At 41.7% G+C, this 20,322-nt stretch overlaps 1 protein-coding gene across 1 annotated transcript in view; it reads right to left on the bottom strand.

Annotated features, from left to right (window-relative positions):
• The window catches only part of CHST9 (carbohydrate sulfotransferase 9), a 249,544-nt gene extending 230,808 nt beyond the window's left edge, over positions 1-18,736 (bottom strand). Inside the window, exon 1 of the mRNA XM_075920797.2 lies at positions 18,155-18,736. The gene's annotated coding sequence lies outside the window, so the exon portion shown is untranslated. The remainder of the gene's footprint in view (positions 1-18,154) is intronic.
• Positions 18,737-20,322: the final 1,586 nt, after the last annotated feature.

Raw genomic sequence — 20,322 nt, 5'->3', positions numbered from 1 at the left:
TAGAGTTATCTATCCTGAAAGTAGGATGAGTAAAAATAGCCAAATGTCTGATATCTAGATAAAATAAAGATATCTGAAATGTCCACTCCATAATATAAAGCAACTCTACAAACATTGTTTGGAATAATCAATTGGCTTTGTAATTAATTTTGCCAACCATCTATAGTCAACAATTCCTTAATATCATTTTCCAGCAATTCCCTTGTTTGGCATTGGAAAGCTTTAATCAGAAATCTGTGCAGCTAAAACCACTGATTCTGCAAACATAAGTAGCTGTTTTCCTTACAAAAGGAGTCACCTAATTCCCTCTACAGAATAGTCAACAAGAAGCATTAATAAATAATAAAGTATGGGTGCGAGTATTTTAATGTACATCTTCTTCCAGCATGGTCAAGCACATGGGAAATCTAACACACACCACCTTTCAGATCCTCTCTGAATATGATCCGTGACCTTTCTTTGGCATATAAACTGTGTATTCATATAGAGAAATATAAATAGGTATCAGGCTTCATTATTGATGATCACAGTCACAATTCCCTTTCTAAAGTCTAATCTTCTACCGAAGAACAAGCTTTGCAGGACCTTTTAGAAGACACTATCCAGAATGGAGCCCAGTGAGAACGTAGTGGACTCCTAACACTGTTTCTCTCTCATGGAACAAAACAAAAGATATGCCTGTTACACAAAGCAGAACCCATGGGCTCCCTATGCCTAAGGTAGTGCTAATATTCTTGTGAGCCAGAAAGCACCTTGAACAGAGAGAGAGGAAACTTATCAAGATGAACTACGGGAAGGAAGTCCAGCAGTATTGCTACAGCCTGCTTTCCTCAAGGAACTATGAAGCTTATTGTTAAACAGTTCAGGTAGGCAGCCCATCACCATGGTATGATTTGCAATTTGCACCTTTGAAAAAGCAATATTCTGTTATACTTTTTTTTTGTTCCTTTTAATCGATGTTTCTCTTTCCAGTTCCTGCCTGTCACTTTGCTGCCAGAATTTAAATTTCAGTTCATAAGTGGTAAAAGTAACACGGGCTCATAATGAATCTCAACAGAAACTCCCTATGTTATATCAAACCATTTTACATAGATTTGTTCTCAGATTAGAAGTGGACAGAGTGACTGAACTATCCATGGGGGACTGTAAATGACTTTTGAATACTGACAAATATAGCTATAGACAATCATGGTTGATAGGCTTGAATCTTGGACTCTCTGCATTAAAACTGTGTTTGCTACAACAGCAGAAAGATTTACTCTTTTCACTGGCAGCTGAGGCAGATTCAATCTTCTGTGGAACAGGCTCTAGAACAGATTATGCAACACCTTGAGCTGTTGGTTATATAATTACCCTTTTATTTACTTATAGTAAAAACAGTTTTTACAAAGTTATCTTTTTTAATTTGGAAAAACTGCTGTTCCAATTATTATGTCAATGAAACATCCATGTTCTGTTACAGTGTTCTGGTTTAGCATAAAGATACAGGAAAGAGTTTGTTCCTGCTAATGAGGTGACAGTTTGTTCCTGCTGATGAGGTAGCCCTTTTTAGTAATTCTGAAGAGTCATCAGACTTAAATTCAGAAGGAATCATTGCATTCGTCTAGTTTGACCTCCAGGACATAGAATTTCTCCCAGCAGTTCATGCAAAACCCCCAATATTTCATGGTTGAATTAGAGAATGCATTTTAGAAGATCTCTAATAGTGGTTTATAAATACTTGATGTGCTGGAGAATCCAGCATGGACAAGTAAAAGTGAATCTTACAGCCCAGACTCAGTTTGGGCTCATCACAAAACTAATAATGTCTAACAAACACAACTGCTGGCTAGCCTTTACTTATGGAGATACCTAGTACTGGAACTGTAGGAGCACTGAGATCAGGATTTAAATGCATTTGCAAAGCTGTGTGTGCATGCTAAGATTAACTAATAATAATGTAGGGAAGCTCTCAGGAGAATTAGATCCAGAAGCAAGCAACAAATGTTTAAACAAGATCATTTCTTGTTTGGGGAGGGTCTCTAAGGAATGTTATTCTAGGTCCATTAGAGGGGCCGCAGCTCATGGAGGCATTCAACCTCATCTCAGATTTCCATTATAAAGATCTTTAGCCACCAAGGGTAAAATAAAAACTCAGAAATATAATCCAGGTGTAACTGATGCATTGACATCTACCCAAGACTGCACAGAGCCCAAAACAATAGCTGTGAATAGATGTACAACAGTGGAAAACCCAGACAACATCACCCCAACAGAGAACTGCGTGTGTGGCAGGAGAAAAGATGGCAGCAGACCTGGACCACCCACCCAAGCAGATATATCTTGATCATGGGAGGTAGGCAGTACAGTCTGTCCATATCTGCCACCTTAGCCTCCTGGGGGTGCGGTTACGGAAGGGCGAGAGAAGTAGGGGACACCAGCTATTGCTTTGAAGGGGAAAGGGCCTATGACCCAAGCATGCATTAATGCCAACTGACCAAATATATTTAAGTGATGTGATATTAATCAAAGTACTGATCCTGAATCAAACAAGCTGGTATGTACAATGTTCCTTTACACTCTGTATAAAGCGTTATACAAAGTAAGCTTATGTTCACCCTCTTTCTCAGGGTAAAGAGACATACACAGACTCCTTGCCTCAACTAGGTAATAATTACTTACACTGGATTTGTTAATAAAGAAAAGTGATTTTATTAAGTATAAAAGGTGGGATTCATGTGTTCTTAAGAGATAGCAGACAGAACAGTGTAGGTTACTAAGCAAAATAAAACAGATCATGCAAGCTAAGCTTAATACACTAAGAAACTGGTTTCATGTAATATCTCACGCTCAGAGTTATTCTGATAATTTTCTTTCACAGACTGGAAAACCTCCAAGTCTAGCCCCAATCCTGCCCTTCCCCCACTTCAGTCTTAGATGTTTCCAGCAGTCATGTTGGGTGGTAAGCAGAGTGTCCTGATGTCTGGCAGCAGGCCCTAATATTTGCATTCCTACTTTTATATAGATTTTGCAGAAGGTAGAGATCCTTTGTGTTCAGTTTAAACTTTTTCTCATTTTCAGTGGAAGAGTACAACCTGTCCCATACAACCTGTCCCTTCCTCCATAAAAAGAAAATATTAAAAATTATTTTTGATATAACTTTAAATACTTCATTTTTTTCTGTTTTAGACAAAATTTAATAGATTTTCGTGGGCCCTAAAAGTTTCATTTTTTTCTGATGTGAGAAAAAATTTAAAACATTTTTGTGGGCCCCTAAAAGTATTGTGGGCCCTAGGCACTGTGCCTAATGGATAAGTCGGCCCTGGACATGGCCACATGTCTTTGTAGGACCAACTATAGCCCCTCCTCCCAGGCTTACAGGAAAAAAACAAGTCTGTCCACAGTTCATTGTCTTGAATATTGGGCCATTAAGTTCCCTGAGTACTACTAATGACCCTCACTTAGCATTACTAGCACTGGTTTATACTTCATATTTCTAACTTCAATTACAGGAATGATACATGCATACAAATGGGAAAATCATATTCAGTAGATTCTACCTTTTCCAATGATACCTTACATGGGATATTTTTCAAAGTATATTGCAGTTATGTCATATTTATAAGCATATTTTTATAACGCCTATAAAATGCCTCATGGCAGTATAAAAAAAAACCAACCCAAACCCCTGTGTTATTTTAGAGGATTAACAATGGCTCCAGGCTGACAAATCCTTTGTTTTAACTTAAGCTCCCTGACATACACCTACTGGGGGCGGATTGTGATAGGACAGTACCTGTAAGAAATGTAAGTTACTTTCATCCTGTAGGAAGCAGATGCTGAGTGAACATGGCCAAACCCCTGGACCTTGTGCTGCAATGCTTTGTGCTACAATGACGCTAGCTTGGCATGGAAAGGTATTCCACCATGGGAGATGGAATAAGGCAGGCCTCCCCAGAAACCTTGTGAGAAGGATGAAAGAGTTCCTTTAGGTGGGCTTTGTGGAGACATACAGGGAGGATTCCTGCTCTGTCTCCAGGCACATTAACAAAATGTTCTGGGGGAGCCTCTGCTCTGAAGGAAGAGTAGCTGGCAAAGATCATACCCAATTGCTTTAATTCACATGTAGCATGATTAACAATGTAAACTCACCTGACATGATCTCCCTGACATCAGACCCTGGCAGCAAACTCCAAAGTTATAAAAAGATCCTGACTGTCAGTGAGGTTGGATGCTCCACTGGCCTGCTGACTAGTCTCCTTCTGCTCATCAATACTGTCCTCCATGCCGCTGCCCAAGGTTTCCAGAGGAGTCTCTTGGGAGGAATCCATGGACCAGCTTTGAAAACTGGTCGGATCCCCCCCCAGAATCCCACAAGGCTGCTCAAGGAAGTGGCATGTTTGCAGCATTGACCCAGACCAGCCGTTTTCCTCCTTTGCCTTCTGGTATGCCTACCTGAGCTCCTTTATTTTCATGTAGCACTACTGGGCATCCCTGGCATATCCTCTCTCTACCATGCCCTGTGCCATCTTGGCATAGAGATCAGCATTTCTTTTGCTGCTTTGTAGTTCTGCAAGAACTGATTCCTGTCTCCAGACAGCAATGAAGTCCAGAATCTCTTGCATGTTCCGTGCTGGAGCTCATCTGCGACTGTGGGCAGTCGTGGTCAGGTGTGCTGCGGAGGTGTGTTGCCTGATCTGACGTCTTCTTGCCACAGGGGCCATACAGGAAATGAAATTTAAATGTTCCCGGGCTTTTCCTATGTACCTGGAGAGCAGCAGAGTTGAAAGTGCTGGCCAGAGTGGTCACATCGGGGCACTGTAGGACACCTCCTGGAGGCCAAGAATGTCAACTTCCATGCTGCATCGGCCTACCTTAAAGCTGACCTTGCAAGGTTGAATTTATTATTACTCGAGAAAAGCAGGAGTACCAAAATCGATTTTAATGGCTCTTAAAGTTGATGGATTCATTGCTTAGAAAATCAACCTAATGCAGTAAAGGTCGATCTAAACTCTCAGTGAGACGTGGAGAATGCTGTGGCTGTCTGTGTTACTTGGTACAGAGAGCAACAAACCTGGTCCCAACTGGGGGTATGTCTATTCTTGAACCCTCTTTCAAGAGAGGGATGCAAATGAAGACATTTGAAATTTCAAATGAAGCCATGATTTAAATATCCCGCACTTTATTTGCATATTCGTATTATGGCGCTATTTCGAAATAACAGATGCTGTTAAGACACGGTTATTTCGAGAGAAAACCCTTCTCTCAAAATAACTGACAAACCTCATTGTATGACGAATAAGGGTTATTTTGAGAGAAGGGTTTTCTCTCAAAATAACCACGTCTTCACAGCATCTGTTATTTCAAAATAGCGCTATTTCGAAATAGCACCATAAAGCAAATATGCAAATGAAGCACAGGATATTTAAATTCCGGTTTCATTTGCAATTTCGAATGTCTTCATTTGCATCCCACTCTCAAAAGAGCGTGCAAGCGTAAACATACCCTACAGGATTTGGTCCTTCCAATCATGCTTGTTGCTCTACTAACATGTCATTTACAAACTAAAAGCATAATTAAATGAGCATAGTACAGGCAGTCCCCGAGTTATGCGGATCCGACTTATGTCAGATCCGCAGTTATGAATGGGGCTTTACTCGCCCCGGAGGACGGGAGCGGCGGGACGCCCAGATGTGCTGCGGTCCCGCCGCCCGCGTCCTCCGGGGCGAGAAAAGCTGCTCCGCGTCTCCCTGGTCTGCTGGAGGGGTAGCCAGGTTCAGCCTGTTGAAACTGATAAGCGGCTGGTTCCAGGAAGCCCGGGGCAGAGCAACTGTAGTCAGCCGCTGGTCAGTTTCAGCAGCGGCTGAATCTGGACGTCATTTCTGACTTACATGCAGATTCAATTTAAGAACAAACCTACAGTCCCTATCTTGTACGTAACCCGGGGACTGCCTGTAAAAGACATGGTAAAAGGTAATATGGTTACTTAATTCCTTAAATTCTATAATCATAAAATGCATCTATCATTAGTGTTCTTGTGCCTTTTTTTGTTTTAACGAGGTAGATGATCTCTTGCTACCATAAATACAAAGACAAAATAGTTTCATTCCTCCTAGAATCTTTTACCTGACTTCTTTCCATTGCAAAAAACAAATAAAAAACAAAACAAAAACAAAAACCCACCCCTCTCTCTACTCATACACATATTCAGTCCTTTATTATTTTAAGGAACTTACTTGTATGAAATGGACCTATTTACATGTGTGAGATATGTGCTCTTTCCTTGGCCAGCATAATCTGTCATGTGAATGCCATATTTGCAGTAGTAGGCTAAGGCAACCAGAAGTTTACAATGGCAGGAGACCTTGCAGAAATGGAGAAGATAGCTCATTTGTATGGTACATTTCTTTACATATTTATTACTGGACCACTGGGACACTTCGTGTGACATTTTAGAAATATTAGTCTTGCGTTACATTTTGTTCTACCCAGCTCATGTTTCCACTGTTTCCATTTACTCTCACATGGAGCCAAATCCTGAAGTCCGTAGGCAGACAAATAACTCCTGCTAAAATCAATGGGAGCTCTACTTAGATAGGAACCGTAGTCAGGAAATTGACTGATGTGAGGGTGAATACAGATGTAGAGTTCTACAGTTTTAGACAGGTCCAGGTGGCAAAGGCAAACACAAGCATACAAAGATCTGCATGTTTATCCCATGGGACTTAAAACCCTGCCACTTGAACCAACAGAATTAGTAACATCCTAAGGTATTTGGCCTATACAGCAGCCAGCAAGATTACCATTTACAGACTTTGAAATGAAGAACCCTTTACCCTGTTTGTGCTTCATGCATGATTAAGTGCCAAAAAAGCAAGTCGTATCTGTGTGACAATCTGTCAAAAAGAGGAACCCTCGCACAGTGATAAAGATAACTTGCAATCACTGCTTCACGTTCAAGCCGCTTGTGCAAATCATATAGTATTAAATACAAAAAGCTATGTTAAAAGAACATTAAGGCTGCAAAGATAGCACTCAAAAATTAGGAAATGCTAGAATTAAGACTGCTTGTGCAACCTTAATTCAGTCTCTTTGTGAGTATGCATTAATGATACAGTCTTTAATTACGTGATTTCACACTGTTTTTCCATAAGATACCTTCCTGATTCAGTGCACAGACTTGATGGTGCTTGTCGTACCTTGGTGTTCTCGTACCTCGGTACCTTCGGTGGTCTGGACTGTCACTGTCAGCGTCGTCTGGTCAGGGTTGTCCTGGAGCGCTCCTGACAGGACCTCTACTCTGTTGTTAAACTCTCGGCTGCGTGCGTAACAATCGGTGCTCCCTTTATCTAGAGTGTTAGACCCCATGCACTTGGGTCAACACAAGAGATCTCTGAGGGTACGTCTACACTACATGCCTCTGTCGGCAGAGGCATGTAGATTTGTTTGTTCGGCAAAGGTAAATGAAGCCGCAATTTAAATGATCGCGGCTTCATTTACATTTACATGGCTGCCGTGCTGAGCTGACAAACAGCTGATCAGCTGTTTGTCGGCTCGCCTCTAGTCTGGACGTTCCCTCTGTCGACATCAAAGCCCTTTGTCGGCAGCCCCGGTAAACCTCATTCCACGAGGAATAACGGGGCTGCCGACAAAGGGCTTTGATGTCAACAGGGGGAACGTCCAGACTAGCGGCGAGCCGACAAACAGTTGATCAGCTGTTTGTTGGCTCAGCGCGGCAGCCATGTAAATGTAAATGAAGCCGCGATCATTTAAATCGCGGCTTCATTTACCTTTGCCTAGAACCCTAATCTACATGCCTCTGCCGACAGAGGCATGTAGTCTAGACACAGCCTGAGAGGCCCCGGAAACGACAGATGCAGGCAAGATTTGAAATCAATCGAGCAGGTTTATTGTCAAATGCGAAGCTCTACCAGTTGGTAACAGAGATCAGTACAATGTTACACCACTGGGCACTATGGCCTGCGTTGACAAGGTACCAACACCGGGCAGGCCTATTGCCATATAACATATTAACAGCAGTTAGTCAAAGTTAAGCTACTGTGCACTCTGTAAGTTTAGGCAATGACACCTGCCATTCAGGCACCTAGTGCGCCCCCCCCCCCCCCCCGGAGAGCACCCTCTGCAGTGTCCTTTTATAGACAGGTATAAACAACTTACATAATTTCTTTACGTACCAGGTTACCACCCTCTGTTGCCTAGTTACCAACCCTCACCTTATGGAAAGGGGGCTTACTTACTATCCTTCATGCTTTCAATTTCGACCCAGTCCTGAACCTAGGTCGGTATGTGCATTAGTTTTTAGGGAGTTTTTGTACCAAGACATTTCTTATTAAGATGTTCCATTACTCCCCCTTGGCTTACAGTTTGTACCCAGTGCCTCCCTGTGTCCTTCCATGCTCGACCTAACTTACACAATCACACAGTTATCAATAGGGCTTCTTTCTTGGCTCCTGTGTTACTGAACCAAAGTCTTGCTCACTAGATTGCAGGCCTGTTGCTGTTTCCATGTTGCAGGCTTCTATTTAGGCCTGCTGACTCCATGTTACTGACCCTCAACTTACTACAGTTCTCACTAAATAAAAAACTACACAATATTTTGTTTTCTCCTCGTCAGCCAACGTGTAACTTCATCACTTATTTACTGCACACTCTTCAAACCTCACAGTGAAGACAGAATTATTTATTTCCTCCCGGGCTTTTCTGGGGCATTCATTACTCTGGTATCCAAGTGCCTTCCAAATAGTAATTAATTTTCACTCGACCTCTGAGGTGAGCACATGTTACTAGTCCCATGTTCTAGAGGGAGGAACTGAATTTAAAAGCATCCACTAATTTCGAGTACCCAGTCTAAGATGCCATGGTCATGGTTTTTCAAATTATTTATTAGCATTATGTAACATTCTGTAAGTTCAAAGCACTGCTTGCATTCACTTTAGATGCAGCTGAGATAGCTCAGCTGCAGGGTGTTAAATTGGGCACCCACAAACTGAACATACAATTAGCAACCAACTGTGAAAAGTTGGTTTAAATGACTTGCCAAGAATAACTGCTATGTGAGGAGTCCGTCCTTTCTCTTACTGACATTCCCTGCCTCATTCGCTACACACTTTCTAGTTAGAACACTCCGCTTGGACATGAGACCCCCACATTCAAATCCCTGCTTCGGATTGGACCCAAAATAGATTACACATTTTGCAACTTCTGCAACAAATGAGGTAGAATGTAGGTGGTTTATTTTTTTACCCAAATCATGTTGTTCATCCTAATACTCATCTCAATATCAGCACTGTCCTGTATCAGTTTAGAAATGTTTTCAGTGGCCAAACTAATCTATGCCCACCTGTGAAGCAATACAGGTGGGATCTCCCTGGTCCAGCACTCTCAGGATCTGAGCAGTCCTGAACCACGGGGATTGCTGGACCGGGGGAAGTCAAGGCTCCATTCTCGGCTGTCCATCCTGCTCCCTGCCAGCCCTGCTGCCCCTAGCCCTGCTAGGGACTGTGTTCCCTGTCTGGGGCTGGGACTGTGCTCCCCACCATAGTGGCCCCAGTCAGGACTGCTCTCCTGGCTTCTGGTCCCACTGCCTTCAGCTGGGCAGGACTATGCTCCCCCAATGTGCTGGCCCTGGCTGTGGCTGCACTGCTGGCCAAGGTTGTTCTCCTCACTGCCAGCCCAGCCCCTGAACCTGGCCAGTTGGGGCTCTCTGGTCCAGCAATATCCATGGTCCATGCCAGACCAGAGTGCCCCAGATTTTAGAAATTCAAACTGTATTGTCATATCTGAAGTAGCAAAGAATGTATTGAGCAAACCAGGCAAAAGTAAGCATGTGAAGGCAAAATTGAATTAGAACTGTGAAGCTGTGAGCCTTCTCTGGCTATAAGCTAAACACCATTACAGCAAATTTTCATGTTCATGATTTCTTTTAAGACTACCCTTGGAGGACTACTTTATGGAAAAGGTCTGAATTAATCCAAAGCTTTCTAATTGCCAACATAATGGCTGGCCTAACATACCCACTCTTCTCTTAGTGGAATAGCTGTAAAGTTACGGGTCAGACAGAAATGAAAGAAACCGGGAGGCGCTCAATATTCTGACTATCAACGGAGGAAGATGAGAAGGTATTCTTTGCTAACAGCATGTGAAAATAATTGAATTCTGGTGACAAGAAGCAAACAAGCAATTTATGAACTAAAGATGGATTATCAAGGGCTCTGCTGTTACTGATTGCCATGTCACCACGGCTTATGAAGAGAAATATCAGTTTTAACCAAATTTGAAATATTTGTTAGAAATGGTTGCACCCATAATTTTGTTTTAAGGCCCCATTTTGCTACCAGAATGCAAGGTGAAGCTCAGTATGCTCAGATCATCTTTCCCACAAGAAATTAATATGCACTGAAATGTTGCCACTGAGAGACAGTAATAAAACAAGACTTCCAGTTGCTATATAGTGGGCCAAATATAACATAGCAATAGAGATCCTGGGAAAATGCCAGCAAAATAATCTTGTCAGAATTTTCTGATTTGGCAAGAGTGGAAAAGTTTAATGAAAACTGATTTTGACACATTTCCTCCAGCTCCTCAGCAACCCACGTAAGTGGACTGCCTGGGGCTGGGAGCCCAGTGCTTCCAGACTCAGCAGTTCCAGGATAGCCTGCCTTCCATCATTTGTGGCTCTAATCAGCCCACTCAGTGAATAGACTGCTGAAGAGCCAAGGTTCCTTTGCCTTTCAAGGAGAATTTCAAAATCAGTTTTCATTTGAAAACTGAACAAAACCAGAATTTTGAAAGACTGAAATCACTAGGCCAGATCTACGCCAAAGAGTCGGGTTGACATGAAGCAGCTTATGTCGACCTAACTTTGTCACTGCACATACTACAGCACGCTGATGTGAGTGCCCTACTGCACTGACATCATAACTCAACCATCACAAGAGGGGAGACACTATTACTTTTATTAGCTCTTGACTGTCATTCTTGTCAATGCCGGGGCTTGCCACTTGCAGATGAGTTCCCTGCACTCAGACTCCCCATGCTCAAACTCACTGTGCTCGGCTCCCTGCTCCCAGCCAGGCTATTGCCTGGCCTCTTAGAGGGACAGTAGGGGAGGGGAGTCTAAGTCAGCAGAAGTGCTCCTGGTAAGGATGCGCATCACTGAGCGAAGGAGGGTAGCGTAGACATTAATCACTGCTGTAATTACTGTGGTAGCTGTAAGTCTTAGGTTTGTAACGTAGATATGCCCTCAGTGAAATGGAATTATTATACCTCACACAGCCCTATGTGGAAAGCTAAACACACGAATGTTACCTAAAAGATTATTATTATTATATTCACACACACATCAGCCCAGACATAAGCTATATTAAATGTAGTTAAGGTTGAAATTATATGTAGTAATTTAGGGTAAAAAATTCAGAGTTAAGTTTAAACTTTGTAATGGTCTCAGCACTTTAAAATAAGGAAATGCACATTTATAGTACTCAACCTCATATAAAAGCTCTATAGATTTCCACTTGGGGGCATGGAAGTTCTCCAATATTGTCTTTTCAACACCCCATTTCATCATCTTTCTTTCTCAGGGGTACATTGTAGTGAATAAGTCTGTGAGGGTATGTCTACACTACAGCGCTAGTTCGAACTAACTTAGTTCGAATTAGTTAATTCGAACTAAGCTAATTCGAACTAACGCGTCTAGAACTAAAAACTAGTTCGAATTAGCGTTTTGCTAATTCGAACTAGCGCGTCCACACTGATTGGACGCAGGGGGGCATTTAAGGGCAGCTGAAACCGGTTCTGGTAGTGTAGACATACCCATAGTTTCTAGAGAGCCTGGTAATAGACATTTACATGGAAATTCAGAAACATTATTTCAAATCAATGTGCATGCTTTGCATATTACTGCAAATTGGGCTATGGTACATGATGTTCCTTCCAAGAAGTAGGCTGAACAGAAAAGTAAAAGCATCTCTTGATAAAATTAAGCATTAACCCAAGTCAAATCTCAGGAAGTCAATGGGAATTTACTGTTGACTTCAGCAGGAACAGAGTTAGGGTGAGTTTTTCAAAAGTGTTCCCCATTCAGCTAAGAATTTCATATTTTCAGGCAGCTGTCAGTGAATCTTGGTGCGGCCACAGAGTTCCACACATTCAAAGCAGCTTTGAGGCTTGAGGCTTCTGAATGAACAAAATCAGATGTTGTTAATATTGGCATACACCAAAGGCCTTTGAAAACCTGATCCAGGCCTGCAGACGGACGGAGGGAGAGAGGTAAAGGAGGCAACTGCCCTAGGGCTCAGTGATTCAAAGGGGCCCAAGGCTCTGGCCACTGTCTGGAACCCCATTCCCTTTACCTTGCTGCTGGAATACTGTGTAGCTGCTCTGGGTAGCTCTTAGGGCTGCCTGGGGAAGCGCGGGCACCACATAGCTTGCTCTAGGCAGCACTGGGGGTTACAGCGGTCCGGATGGTGCTGAAGGCTGGTTGTTCTCAGCCCTGTCCATTCTGGGAGTGTGGAGCAGATGTCAGAGGCCTGGTGTGGCTGTCAGCTCCCCTGACCTGACCATAGTCTCAAGTGCATATCCATTTTTAAGCTCATTCTCATCTTTTGAATATTCGTATAGCCTCAACATCACCAGTGACTCTCAATCTTTAATACTTATCCCCTTGTGAGGTAGGGCAGTATGATCATTCCCCTTTTTACAAGTGGGAAACAGAGGCACAGATGGGCTAGTGACTTGCTCAAGATCACACAGGAAGTTTGGGGTAGAGCAGAGACTTAAACACAGATTTCCAAAGCCTAGACTATTAGCCTAACAAATGGACAATCCTTTCAATCCCGTCTTGCTTTGCTCTAGCCTTCTGCAACTGATATACAAAAAAATTGCAAAATATGAACTATTTGTCTGTGCTGACTGGGGAAACTCCAAGACATAATGCAGAGGCAAAAATATTGCTAACAAATGCGCTGTGCCACCTTTGGTTAAACAAGCAAACCCATACACACCATACCACAACCCTTCCTAGCTCATCCGAGGAAATTAAAAAGATTAGCTATATTTTGTCTTTGCACGAGGTGGGAAGAAATTAGAATAGGAATATAAAAGGCCACCTTCAAATCTGATTCATTTATGCAAATCTCAAAGAAGAAACAAGTGTTTCTATTCTCTCTAATAGGTGCTTAAAAAAGAAAACTCAGCTAAATGCCTCCCCCAATACTGCTGTGACTGGGAGTGTAGTGTAAATATAGCAACTATTGCATTCTGCAGGAGTCACTGCAAGGTCATCTTTCACACAGAAACCTTAAAGCCTTTTACTCACCCTGAGGAATTCATAGAAATACATGGGATAGTGCAGGGTCCACCGTTGTTTCCAGAATTAAAAGGGGCGGGAAAATTGCCCTGCTTTGAAAATGATAGATGGAGTTTCAGAAATGAAGACTACTAAAGGATGACAAAAGGAGACCAAGCTTTTCTTCATTTCCCTCTCTTTCTGGCTTTGGAAGAGGTCTGTTACTTTGTATAGGTTTGTGTGAACTCCTCTTTGCTCTCTCACTTATTGAGCATAAAGGAGTACCCTGACTTTACTCTCTGGCAGACATACCAAAAAGCTGACAAGCACAGTGTATTATTTACTTACGCTGTATATATATATCATTGCCTTACCCTGTTATCAAAGAAAATTATTGTGACAGGGGGAAAAGGTGAAAAATAGTACAGAACAGAATTATAGCTCTCCATACACTATATTTTATTTTCAAATTTACAAGCAGCAAAACATGGAGACAAAGAAGGCTCAGCTCTGTAGTTCACTATAGAACCAGAAAAAGCATTTTTGACTCATGTAAATGCAGTTGTGCTTCTTGTGTTTCCCGTCAGATTCCTTAAGCTTGTGCAAGAAGTTTCAATAGATAAATATGTCCTTTTAAAGTTTCTGATGCTAGCAGCAGAGTGAGGACTATAGTTACTTTAGAGGTAAACACATGACACTTCTATAATATCTTGTAAATAAAGTGCTCAAAACAGATTTTAAAAGGTAATTATTTAATCACTACAATGTATCTTTGAAGTACAAACATGTTCCAGGGAAACAAAAGTGCAGAGAGTTAAGATAAGTAGAAGGCTACTGCATGAGTCCTTTCAGGTAAATTCTAAGGAGAAGAAAACATGGTTCTGTGTGATATCATGATATTGGGGTTCATTAAATAACAAGCAAGTTGAATGAGAAAGGAATAACATTTTAATCAAAGAAACTGAAGAGCGTCTCTGGTGAATTGCTGCACACAGCTATGTGCTGTTCCCAACCCCCACCTCCAGGGCACATCTCCAAATTCCAACACTCAACATGGGCTTTTATGTAAGGCATATCTGCAAATCACTTTCATTGATATATCTCTTTGTTGTGATTAAGCAACTGAACTGGGCCCCTGAAGATGTTCAGTCTTCAGTGCAATCACAAATTTCCTGTATGTTCTTGGGCAAGTCACTTAAGCTCCCTGTGATTCCATTTATTGTCTGTATAAGGAGATTAATATAAGTTCCTTAACTCGCATGGGTGCTGCAAAAATCAGGTCTCAGATTTTTATTGTTTACACATAGGCTTGGAAGGATTAGATTTATTGGTAAATGTCAGTAAACGTCAATTTCACCATGTGCGTACACACAGATGAAGAGATGTTTCTGTTAATAAAAGAAATGTACAGATAGGCCAAAAAAATCTCTGAAGGACTTAGCTTGATTAAAGGATAGTTACTTCGTATATTCTACAGTTTGTTTTTCAATTATGGTAAATCTTTACATTTTTGAATCTCAACATCCAGTCATTAAAGATATTGTGTGAGCCCTTCCCCCACACCAGTGCACAAGAGATAACTTTCACTGATAAAAATAAAAGGATGCTAAAAAATAAAACACTGATAGCATCCATGAAAATTATGTAAAAAAACATACCCTGAATTCTGTGAACATGACTTACAGCAGGAATGGGCCATAATTTTTGTATGGAGGCCACTTCAACAATGTTGGTAGTGATTGTGGGCTTGCCCCAAGAGGGGCGGGGCCTCAGGCGGAAGGGGCAGTTCCCTCTAGGTACCACATGCTGGGGGAGGAGACTTTGTGCACTCTCCCATGGGGCAGGGTAGCACAGCAGGTCTCTCCCCACCGTGCCTACCCTGCCAGGGGCACGCAGCGCCCAGAGGGAACCGCCAGCCATTTTAAACAGCTGGCAATTCTGTCTGGTACATGCACCCCTGGTGGGGGGAGAAGTCTTCACATGATCTTCTGTCCCCTAGGTCTTAATTGTCCTGGGGTGGGCATGCAGCAGACCACGGGCCAGATCAAATGGCTTGATAGGCCGGATGAGGCTTGCGGGCCATGTCTTGCCCACCTCTGCCTTACAAGTTGCTATGCTATTGCCAGGATGAAGCATAACCGAGAGCTTGTTTTCAGGACCATGCTACAGCAGCCAACTGCATTGATGCAGTGGTGCTGATGCAACTCGTCTCATGAAGGTGCACTATGTTGACAGGTGAACCCTCTCCCATTGATGCGCAATTACTCTCGCTCAATGAGAAACTATGTCAGGAAGAGTGTCTCTTCCATTGCTTATAGTCTGGTATAGATGCTGTTCTAAGTCGATGTAACTTATGTTGCTCAGGGTGATGTTGTTACCCCCAGAGCAACATAATTTACATAGACTCATGTGATACACCTGTGTTTCTCAACCTTTTTTTATACACACAGTTTTATACCTACAGTTTTCAGACACACAAAATGTTTTCTACCATTGCAACACTTTTGTTTAAACAACTTAATCATAACCAGGTGGGTGATAAAATTTTTGCGTTTAAAAAGTACAAAAAGAATAAAACACTGTAAACTTAAAACAAAAATTCAGTTTTCTCCAAATTTCAGTTGTGTTGATGTACCCTACAGATTTTTCTCGAGTACCCTTAAGGGTACTCGTACTACTGGTTGAGAAACACTGTGGTAGACGAGACCAGCCCTTTAGACTGAAGTATCTGTGGAGGAAGATAGGTACACCCAGACAGCATGTGAAAATGATGCACCTTTTTCAGCAAATCAGTAAAATTACTGAATTAAAGAAATGGAGAGGGGAAAGTCACTGAGACTGGCAAAAAAATCTGTCTCAGGGGGTGGCTGTGTTAGTCTATAACTTTAAAAACAACAAATAGTCCTATAGCACCATAGAGACTAACAAATATATATATAGTATCATGAGCTTTCATGGGCATAACTCACTTCATCGGATGAAGTGGGGTTTTCTTATGAAAGCTCATGATGATAACATGGATTTGTTAGTCTCTAAGGTGCTGCAGGACTACTCGTGTTTTTTAAAAAATCTGTGGTTATAGGAACACCAGGTAGCCTAGCAGTTTCACACCCTGAACTATCAGCTCTGTTTGGTGCTGATGACTTTGAGCATCACAGTGGCATTGCTTTAAGCATCAGCTTGGGAGGGCCTCCTAGAAAAGTCCAAGGGCATCCATAAGCTGAGTACTGAACAGTTCATCCCCGGCAGCTGATACAACAACAATAATTCTGACTTGAGTGATTGGTATTGATAACAATGTCTAGGCTTGTTTACCAAATGCCTCCTTTTCTGCTTTATCATTTTTCTATATAAAGAATTATCTTCACCACATATAAACCATCTGCAAAATAAACATTTCTTTAGGGAATCTCTGTGATTTTACTCTGTCGTTTAATTTACATCTCATTTTTGCAAGAAACAGAAACACATGTAAAGTTATTCAGTGTCTCATCCTATTTTAACATCCCCAGTGGTACAGAATGTTCCATTTCTACACCATTGCACCACAGAGTTAACCTATGTTTGGAAAAGAAATAGTTGCCATATGTGCCACATGAAGCACAACTCTGCTGCTAGAAAATTTATGAAATCAGAACCTTCTCCTCTGGTTTGCAGCTGATCCCAGTGAATTCAAGATTAAGACTATGAACAAGGTCAGACCCAAATCTTCCTGCCCCTATTCTCCTGCCTAAGAAATTAGGCTTGATGCAGGAGATTTTCTGGGGTGCTGATAGGCAGCAGTGCTCTTGGTAAGGCTTCTGAATGGCAACCTCTGAAACTGATATTTTCCCATTGTCTGTCTAGGCAATGCATTGAAGATCTTTTGTGCTGTTGGATCCACCAGTCTGCTCCCACTTTTCCTGTAGTCTCTCTCAGCCCTGCTATCAAAATGCTGTGCAGGGTTCAGAGAGGAAGCCAATACAGAGCAGAGTCTGCCGCAAGCGCAGAGTACAGACATTCTGTTCTCTTTCCAATTGGTGGAATTGCACCAGTTCAATTGGTTCAACAGGCTTCCAGCATCTCAGGGGAGACCACCCTCGTTTGCTTAGAATGTGAACACACCGTTTGACCCATAAATCTTAATTTATGAGGCTTTGTCTGTATGAAAGCGCCAACTGAGTAATCTCAGCGCAGACTTCTCTTCTTGAACCTAGAAAGAGTGAGCATGGTGCTGCTGAGTAGCACATGTGTGTTCTTCCCTGACAGATTGTTGAATGAAGGAAAGTGGTGGTGGTGGTGGTGTATTTGTGGGAGGAAGGGGGGACCATGCCTGCATTAAAATGTCATTAAAATAATTGCATCTGCAGAATCAGGGAATTTGTGGGGACCTGGCCAGTGTTCCCTGTAAGTGGTGCACTAGTCTAGCCACTCAGAAGAGATTCAAATGCCATTCAGCTGATTAGCAGAGTACCGGCAGCTAGACTTTTTGTTTCTACTGGTGGTGCACATTCACATGTTTCTGTGCACATACACATTTATTCTGTACATGAAAGGAAAAATCTGCACATGGATGGAAATATTAGAGGGAACATTGGTCCTGGCTATATAATGTTCAGTTGAGAACATTTCTGGAAAATAAAAAGCATTAAGGTCTTAGCGAGAAAGGAATAACTACTTTTGCTTCCTCTGGTGCCTTCCTACTAAGCTAATGAGAGGCAGAGAGTAAAATCTTCTAGTCTGTAATTTTCCATGTCCCCTTTCACAAAAGCCTTCACAATTCATTACTAAAGTTCTAAGGGAGATCTTAACCCTCCACATACATACAGGCCCACCCTATCACTTTAGTCACTAGTACATTTCTTCTTCCCTCCCTCCCCCATGCCTTACCTTTAATGTTGAAAATGAAGCCTGATGATTTGCTCCCCCTTCCACTGTCATAGAGGATGAATTCCACAGTGAAGGGTCCTGCATGAAAACCTAGCTAAGTGAACTTTGAGGTATGCACTCCTCTTATCAGGCTCTTTGGAGAGGTGCTGAATATAAACTGCTGCCTGCAATGAAACCTGAAACATGGGAGGGTATCAGGTTGTGGAAGTCTCTTCCTACCACCATCACACTGTACGATCAGAGAAACATGTTCTCAGTGACAGCTGTTAGCACTATTGGGTTATAGGACACGGCTGGCACATAATCCCAACTGCTTGGGGAACAGTGAAGTTGTGGCTGTTGTCCTGGAATGGTAGCCTTTTGCATCAATGACTCTCGACCTAAACTACTGAGAAGTGGAAGGTTAATTTCTCTTTATCTTTAACACAAACCTTTTTGGCCTGATGGTCTCAGAGCCCCACCAGAGGCCAGATGTAAAGTGAAAGGTGATACCGCTCAATAAAAAGTCACATCATCATTCCCCTCAGAGAAGATCTATACTACACAGTTTTAAAAGTGAACAAAGTAGTAGTACATTTTTATCAATGTCTTAACATGGGGATGGATAATCTCTGTAAAGGTTAAATTATACTATTACACTAACATTGTAAGAACCAGTGAATTTCTCCACTGACATATACAAGCAAATGGGTTAAGGGCAATAGCCTCCACTCAGAATTTTCTACTGGGTCTACTCATTTGTTTGTAGATGAACGTGTTACGTTGTACTTAACAGGTTTTCCTTTATCTGCTTCTGTTTGATTTTCCAGTTTTCACCCTTACTTTTAGCATAACCCTCTCACACACAGTGACCTTTTCAATTTGAGCTTTTATTCAACCCAGCCTTCAAAGTAATGAGCAGAGGATCAAAACTGTGAGAAAGAAAAGTTGTTTTAACTTCACTTTTTCTTATGGACCAGGTTTTTCAGTAAAAACCGGCAGTATCCACACTTCAAGTACGTTTAGGCACACACAAAAATACAGTAAATCGACATGACAAAGGGCTTTTGCGGGTAGAGTTATTCCTCTCCCCACGAGGAATAAAACCTTTTTGCGTTATAGCTCTTGCACAAAAAGGCAGGTGTGAACGCCCCACAGGGGTTTCTTGCACAAAAAGAGCCTATCAGAAAAAGCACAGGTGTTCTGATGGCCATTCTGTTAATGGCAATCAGAGCTTTCTTGTGCAAATGTGTCCATGCGGTGTGGACGCTCTCTTGCACAAAACACATCACTTTTACGATGCACTTTTGAGGTGTGGACACACTTAAGCACAAGAAGTTTTTGCACAAGATCTCTTCTGCAAAAAGCTTCTTGTGCAAAAACCATGCAGTATAGATAAAGCCACATTGTTTAAGGAGAATTAAGAAGTGTGCTTTGTTATTGGTTCAGACCTCAGGAATTCTCAGTGTCATGTCACCATTCATCTTTTTCTGGTTTTGATCATTTAAACATTTTTTCCTTCTTATACCATCTGACATGCAATAGTCAGAAATATTTTCATTGTCTGTAAATATATGGCAGATACCTGCCTAAATAGTACTTTCACAACCTTTGCTGATATGATATATAATCCAAAAAACAGATCTTTCAGATCTGAAAGACAGTATCTGCTCCTGCTATTTAATGTCTTAAATGTAAATAGTATTAAAGCTCGAGAAAGATTTTTAGAGAAGTACAGTATCAAATTAAACATATTTTGTTTACTCAGAGCACACTGTTGGTTAGATACTAGAGTGATAGACCTAGAAATTTCAATTTATCTTGATTTGGTCAGATAGGGTTAGAAAGTTGGGAAGCATATAGATTTTATTTATGCTAATCAAAAGGTTTTTTTTTTTAATCTTAATTTATGTTTTTAAATAAGTGGCCATATTTTCAGAAGTGCTGAGCACACAAAAGCTCTTTGACTAACGGGAAATGTTGGCTGTTCAGTGTTTTTTAAATCCTTAGTGCTCATTGCTAATAGTTACAATTAAGCCCATGACCTTCTCTGGTCCATTTGTATATGAATGGTTTGCATATGGATCTTTTTGATGGGAGTTAGACTAGAATGATCTTTGCGGTCCCTCCTTACACCTACCATTCCATGATTTAATCTAAAAAACCATGAACAGTTCAGAAAATCTGTC

The sequence above is a fragment of the Pelodiscus sinensis genome, chromosome 2, assembly GCF_052426305.1.
Source record: "Pelodiscus sinensis isolate ZL-2025 chromosome 2, ASM5242630v1, whole genome shotgun sequence".
Lineage (NCBI taxonomy): Eukaryota > Metazoa > Chordata > Testudines > Trionychidae > Pelodiscus > Pelodiscus sinensis.
This window is presented reverse-complemented; position numbering and strand designations above follow the sequence as displayed.